We start from the raw sequence: 7,975 nt of genomic DNA, 5'->3' as shown, positions 1-7,975 counted from the left end.
AGCCACTGACAACGGTGAAACCCTTGCTTAAGCTTGCCATGGAAAGGAGTAGGAAGGATTGGATGAAGACAGTAGGAAAGCAGAGAGACGGAAGGGAAGGCATCTTCATACGCTTATCTGAAGTTCCTACCAATGAATTACATAAGTATCTCTATCTTTATCTTTATGTTTTATGCATTTATCACCATACCCATTTGAGTTTGCCTGACTAAGATTTACAAGGTGACCATAGCTTGCTTCATACCAACAATCTCTGTGGGATCGACCCTTACTCGCGTAAGGTTTATTACTTGGACGACCCAGTACACTTGCTGATTAGTTGTGCGAAGTTGTGTTTATGCCATGGTATTGAACACCAAGTTTTTGGATTCATTACCGGGGATTATTTGATTTGTGAAAAGTATTGATCACAATTTCGTGCACCACTTACCTCTTTGGTTTTTGGGTAAGGTAAGAATTCTCAACCCTAGTGAAATTCTTGATTTATAGTGTTTGGGTATTAAGTTGTTATGTTTGAATGTGATATTGTGGATTAAGTAGTATATATATGTATATAAGAGCTTGATTGAGGTCTTAGATGCTTGGAATGAATTCTTGTGGCTGAAAAATTTGTTTGGGAGATGTTGGAGTCTTAAAGTTTGAGGAAAGTTGAATTGGAGGTGTTCCGGGTTGAGAGGGGAATCAGCCAAGATATGGTTTTAGTTTCTCGTATCTAAAATATAATATAATGTCAAAATTTAGGCTAGTGACCCTAGGATAGGAAATTGAAATGTTGATGTGGTTGATCGGTTGAGATGGATTGTATTATTATGTATGTGGTTAGTGATGTTGGAAGTTGTGATAGAAGCTTGTTTGTATGATGTGATTAACTTGGTTTATGTAAAATGGCTAGTGAGGTTGAATTTGTTGTTGGTACCATGTTGGAATTTGTTGTAATTGATATAAAAAATTGATAATGCATATTGTATATTATTGAACTTGAAAGATTGGATATTATTTGAATTGAATTGTTGAACTGAGATAAACGATGGTGGTAGTGATAAACCCCATTTTTAGGATTTATCTTGTGTTAAATTTAGAGGGTTTTGTCAACTTTTCTCCCATTTATTCACTAAAATAGTATGGTTTTGTAATTTCCCTTTAATTGTGCTTAAGAGTGAAAACATGCTTTTTAGGACTTAAAATAGCTAAATTTAATTCACCTTGATTCCATTAGATGCCTTGATGTGTTTGTTAAGTGATTTTAGGTTTAGGAGGCAAAGATTGGATTAAGAAAACAAAGGAAAAGCATGTAAAAATGGAGAACTCATGAAGAAATGAAGGAATTGCAAAGCTGTCAATCCTGACCTCTTTGCACTTAATCGATCATAACTTGAGCTACAGAGTTCCAAATGAAGCAATTCCAGTTGCGTTGGAAAGCTAACATCTGGAGCTTCAAAATGATATAAAATTATTTATAATTGTTTGGCATTTAGGGATGCGTACGCGTGATGTACGCGTACGCATGGGAAGCTGTACGTGACTCACTAAAGGCAACTCGTGGCCAGCGATTTCTGAAACATTTTGGGCCCAATCCAACTCATTTCTGATGCTATTTAACTCAAGGATTAAAGGGGAGTGAACTAGTTAGTTACCAATTAGTTTTAGAAGTAATTATAGTTAGTTTTCTAGAGAGAGAAACTCTCTCTTCTCTCAAGAATTAGGATTAGAATTAGGTTTAAGCTCTTCTCTTAGATCTAGGTTTAATCCTTCTTCTCAATTACTTCTCCTTCTCAATTTCTTATTGTTACATATTTTTCTTCTATTATTCTCTTGTTGTAATTTTCTCTATTTTGTTTACTTTGTTGTTAATACACTCTTGTTCCTTTTATTTTCTTTTAATACAATTTGAGGTAATTCATGTTAATTGTGCTTTAATTGATTGTTGTTGTTAATTCTTTGTAATTAGTAGTTGCTAGATTTTATTCTTGTTGTCAATTTATTATGCTTTCCTTTTATGCCTTCCAAGTATTTGATAAATGCTTAGAAGGATGTTAGAGTAGATTTTACTTCTCTTGGCCTAGGTTGAGTAATTGGAGACTCTTGAGTTATCCAACTCTTTTGTTGATTGACAATTGAGAGTTGCTAATTGACTTGAATACCACTAAGCTAGTCTTTCTTATGATTTGACTAGGACTTGTGGAATCAAGTTGATTATATCCACTTGACTTTCCTTTATAGTTAGAGGCTAACTAAGTGGAGGCAATGAACAATTCTCATCACAATTGAGGATGATAATAAGGATAGGACTTCTAGTTCTCATACCTTGCCAAGAGCTTTCCTAATTGTTAGTTTATCTCTTTTGCCATTTACATTTCTTGTTCATCATTTCAAAAACTCCAAAGATACTTCATAGCCAATAACAAGAATACTTTATTGCAATTTCTAGGGAAACGACCCGGGGTTTGAATACTTCAGTTATTAATTTTAGGGGTTTGTACTTGTGACAAACAAATTTTTGTATGAAAGGATTTTAGTTGGTTTAGAACTTATACTTGCAACGAGATCTTATTATGAAATTCTAAACCACACAAAAATCCCAATCATCAAAATGGCGCCGTTGCCGGGGAGTTTCAATAGTGTTATGTTATTGGCTATTGTGAATATGTCCATATTGTGAATATCTTGCTTTTTGGTTATTTCTAGGTCTTGTTAGTAATTAGGAGTTTACTTCTTCTTTACCTTTTTGAGATTTTCGTTTTGATTTCCTCTTTTCCATATGAATTCTCATCCTTGTGGTTTTGGATATGGTTATGACTATGTTGTAGGTGATGAAAACTTTAATGATGGCTCACATTATGGGAGAGATGAATTCTTGAGAAGGGAGCCACATCCATATAAGCAATCACCATGTCAACCTCCTCATTTAAGCTACTATGATGGTAATCTCTCCTATAATGCATATCATTCCAATAGATATGATATGATGGTTCTTATCATGATTATGCCACTCAACCACCATCATTTCACACACCATACTCTCAACATAGTCCTCAAACACCATCATTCCAACTACCATATTCTCAATCTACATCCTATTTCCACCAATTTTCTCTACAAAATCCTAATCCATATTCCCCCTATGCATATCCTTATGATAATTATGAACAAACAATTATTGAATCACCACCACTCCAACATCTTTACCCTTCAAACCAAGTTCCCATGGACGATACACTTGGTATCATTCCTCAAGAGCAAGAATGGCTCCAAACCGCACTTGCCGGTTTCACCTCCGCCTTCCATGAGTTTATATTCCGTATACCTCTCTCTTCTACCAATAACCAAAACACCTTCTAACCTCCAAGCTTTAATGAACCTCCTTTCCAACCACATGATGATCCCTCCATCCCACCACCACCCTCCATGGAAGAACATCCATATCCATCAATCCAAGAGCAACATGATCTCAATTATGCGATTGACATAGAACAAGAGAGAAGGGATCATCTTAGGGACTTGATGGATCATATTCACGTATCTATACTTCAAAAGAAGCAAGAGGAGGCCCAAAAGGTGGAGGTAGTAGAGACCCTTGAAGAAGAAGTGGAAGAAGAACTAGGGAAGGTTAAACAAGAGGGGAGTTCTATCATTGAAGACAACTCTACACCAAGTGACTAAGGATCTTGTTGAAGCTTCTTTCATTGAATGTGAAACCGATGTTGAGGAGGGTGCGCAACCTCCAACACATGACTTGATCAATGAGGAAGAGTTGGAAGAAGTTAGCAAACAAGAGGAAATTGAAGGAAGTTGTCAAAAGATGGAAGTCATCAAGGAGGAGCCAAAGGAAGTGGAGCCTACAATGTCAAGACCATTGGATATCTTCCTTGCTAAGTCACCATCCAAATTACAAATTGAGTGGGTAATCATCTCATCCCTTAATTTCCTTAGCCCATATCAATATGCATTGTTATAAACAGATGGTCAACTTAAAAATATTTGTGGGTTAGAAAGTAGAAAAAAGATGGATGTTGGTTGGCAACAAGAATCAAGGTACATAGTGGGTAGAAACTCAAATGTTGGGATTCAAAGGTGAAGTGGTACTCAAGTCAATGGAATTAGGTTGATGACTAGGAGTTACAAGGAGAATTCAATAAGTTTGTCACCCTATTAGAAGCATGAAGATCAAGAAGAAAGGGGGTTGACAAACAAAGTATGGGACCCCATAATATACATAGACAATCATCCACTTTAGGGCCTAGTCACTTGCTTACGCTTCCTTGAAGGCCTTATACGCCTAATTTGGGATTCCGGAGGCTATTGGAAGTGCAAACATTGGTGGGAATTCAAGGATGAATTCAAGCATAAGCCACCATAATAAGGACCCCATCAAATGTCCAACTTAAGGACTTAAACTAAAAGTGCTAGGTGGGAGACACCTCACCATGGTAAACTCTTTCCATTCTCTTGTATATATACTTAATAAGTGATTTGAGTTACCATTATAGGTAGTTTTCTTCTTTTCTATACTCTTATACATTTTGTTTCGATTGATAGGTTGTAGTAGTGTGTTTTGATTAGTTTAGATTGTTGTTAAAGTAGGTTGCTTGAAGTGCAAGTTTTGGTTGTTTTGTCTTCGAAAATTTTTTCAATCACTTAAAGATTTTTGTTAAATTTGAATTTTGGATGCTTTAGAATGTTTATAGGTTTAGGAGAGTGCCCTGTTTCTGTTTTTTATATTTCTAAAAAAATAAAATAAAATAAAAAGGAAGGTATCCACGCATGAGTGTACTAGACGCGAATGCGTTGACGGCTTTCGCGACTCCTGGTACAAAAAACCAGAGAGTTATGCGAGAATTGAGCTAGCACTGAGCCCTACGCCTGCCCACTCACGCGTACGTGCGCATGACGCGTCCGAGTCGATGGTTCTGATCGCGCAAATAAGCGTGGGTGATGCGTGCGTGATGATCAGATTTTCTATCGGTAAAGAATTTCATAAAAGTAATCGCGCTGTAAGTATAGTTTCTAAACCAACAGAGAATTCTTTCGTACAAAAGTTTTGTTTGTCACTTAAGCAAATACAATACAAATAAATAACCGAAGTATGTAAACCTCGGGTCGTCTTCTCAAGAAATTACAGGGAGGTATGTTTTATTATTGGTTATGGAAAACAGTATTTTTGGGTTTTTGAAATAAGGAACAAGTAATTTAAATGACAAGAAAACTAAATTAATAATTAAGAAAACTCTTGGCAAGGTATGAGAACTCGAATTTCTATCCTAGTTATCCTTATCAGGTGTGATGAAATTGGGTTTTAATCCCGCTTAGTTATCCCTTATTAAATAAAGGAAAGTCAAGTGGACTAATTAAATTGATCCTCAAGTCCTAGTCAACTTTAGAGCGATCCAAATCAATCAGCAATTGCCAATTTCAACCACTGCTGAGTTTGATAACTCAAGTGTTACCAATTAATTAACCAAAGCCAAAAGGGAAAATAAATCATAAATAGAGCAAAACAATCATGAGTCTGAAATACCTTAAATTATATTAATTAAGAAAATCCACTACAAGAAAAACACCCATTCAGGTACACTTGAAAAGTGTAGCCAAAAGTGAAAAAAAATGATGCCTTAGGCTACGGCTACGCTTTTTGGGCTACGGCTACGCTTTTTGGGGTGATTCCTATTCAGCCGTTGTCTATTCTCAAAGGCTACGCTTTTCTGCACCAAGGGCTACGCTTTTGACGTTTGGGAATAGGCTACGCTTTTCAAGTGATGCTGTCCAGGACCAAAGGCTACGCTTTTCAGCTTTTTCATTTTTCCAGAATAGGCTACGCTTTTCAACGCTACTGCATCACTTGTAAAGCGTAGCCACATTGTATACCATAGCTACTTTTTATAAGTGTAGCCTTAGGTCCCTCTTTTTTTTTGTATACTATAGCTACTGTATATAAGTGTAGCCTTAGGTCTCGTTTATTTTTTTTGTATACTATAGCTACTGTATATAAGTGTAGCCTTAGGTCTTTTTTTTCTGTGTATATATATAATTATCTAATAATTATTAATACAACATAATAGTTAATATGATTACATGTATAATAATTCTGCATTTTTATTTAAATGAGTTGAATATTACAAAATAAAAATAAAGACATAATTATACTAAATAATTTCTTTATATAATAAAAAAAATTTCTAACCAAAATATATCTATAATATTGATCCAAAAGTACTAGAATAAAGTTAACTGTAAAAATTCATACATCTCAAATATACTCTTCACTATTATTTAAGAAACAGAAAATTCATACATCTCAAATATACTCTTCACTACTTTAGGATAGCGGCGCTAGAGTTAAGGAACAGAAAATTTAAGAACATTAAAGAATTAATGAACAACCTACAACCAGAGCCACAACATGGCATGCCCAACCTGGTAGAGTGTATAGACACCAACAAAGTTAAGAGACAATGAAACTTACATCATCAGAGAGCTTCATGTTTTTAGTGTGTATACGAAGAACTTCAAGTCGACCAACTTCATCAGGAACACCAATATCAATTTCCCTATAAAATCTACCGAACCTTCTCAATGCTGGGTCAATGCTGTTTGGGCGATTGGTAGCTCCAATAACGATAACATGAGCACGAGATTTCAATCCATCTATAAGAGTCAAAAGCTGTGAAACAATCCTCCTTTCAACTTCACCATGTGTCTTCTCCCTCTTGGGTGCAATAGAATCAATTTCATCAATGAAGATGATGGATGGTGCATTCTTTTCAGCCACTTCAAATGCTTTCCTCAGATTGGTTTCACTCTCTCCTGCCAGTTTGGACATAATATGCCTTATAATAAAAAATAATATGCATAATAAACTAAATTCACAAATGAAACCAGCAAGAGTGATCATAAGCACTAATGAAGCAGAAATAATAGAGTTGTTGTACAACAACAAAAAATATTCACTAACCCTTCGGCAAGCTTTAACTATATCTGACTCTGGGAATTGAGCACCACTTCGAATGTCCTATCACCATAAATAAAAGCAAATAACTCAACCTCACTAAATGGAAGTAGAAAGAGGGAATTTGGATGCACAAAGTATACCTTGCTATAGTACCGCTTCAGCAACATTTCCTTGCATAGAGGTGAAACAAGTATCAAACCAAGTACACGTTGTCTATACTTCATCTATTGTAAACAGTAAACACATAAAAACATTAGAAAAATTGAACGATCCATTATTGAAACTCTAATGTAATTTAAAAAGGGGAGAGGCTGCATAGCACCAACATAATAACTTACAGCAAATAAGGTAAGAATGTAAGTCCCGGCAGCTACTCCTATGCACATTACTGCACTAAGACTACAGAAAAAAAGAATGTCGGGGTCAGATTGCCTTCTCAAAACGAACAACTGCCAATATTCAAAGTATAATGGAAATTGTGTAAACTAATTTTCTTTATGTCATTAAATGGAAATCAATTACAGATTAAGCTTGAACTTACTCACCCAAAAAAGTTGAGAACCTCGGCTATTTGATCTGCAACAACTCTTGAACAAAGTACAAGATGATAAGAAAGCAAAAACTTAAAATATTATCAATGAAGGAATTTATAACAGTGAGGAGATATATACATCAAGTAACAATAATCAAAACCCCTAATCAAAAGTTCCAATCATCAAAATCCCTAATCAGAACAATAATTATTTACCTGACCTTAAGCAGAGGTCAAAAATAGTGCAATTGTTATTATACCTTGCAAAGATAGTGCATCAGTGTCATCTTATTGTTAGAAGCACAAGTGTCAGTAAGCTTTAAAAGACTATCCAACTTGAATCCAATTGCAGATCCTGCATAAATTAAAAAATAAATAGTAATCCATAAACTGTTAGGACCAGTCTTCACTGTTTCAAATAAAGTCAACACAAGTACACACACACATTAATATAAAACTAAGCTTCGCATAGTAAGACAGCCACTATAAGTCCAAAG

This window comes from Arachis duranensis, chromosome 7, assembly GCF_000817695.3.
Source record: "Arachis duranensis cultivar V14167 chromosome 7, aradu.V14167.gnm2.J7QH, whole genome shotgun sequence".
Classification (NCBI taxonomy): domain Eukaryota; kingdom Viridiplantae; phylum Streptophyta; class Magnoliopsida; order Fabales; family Fabaceae; genus Arachis; species Arachis duranensis.
This window is presented reverse-complemented; position numbering follows the sequence as displayed.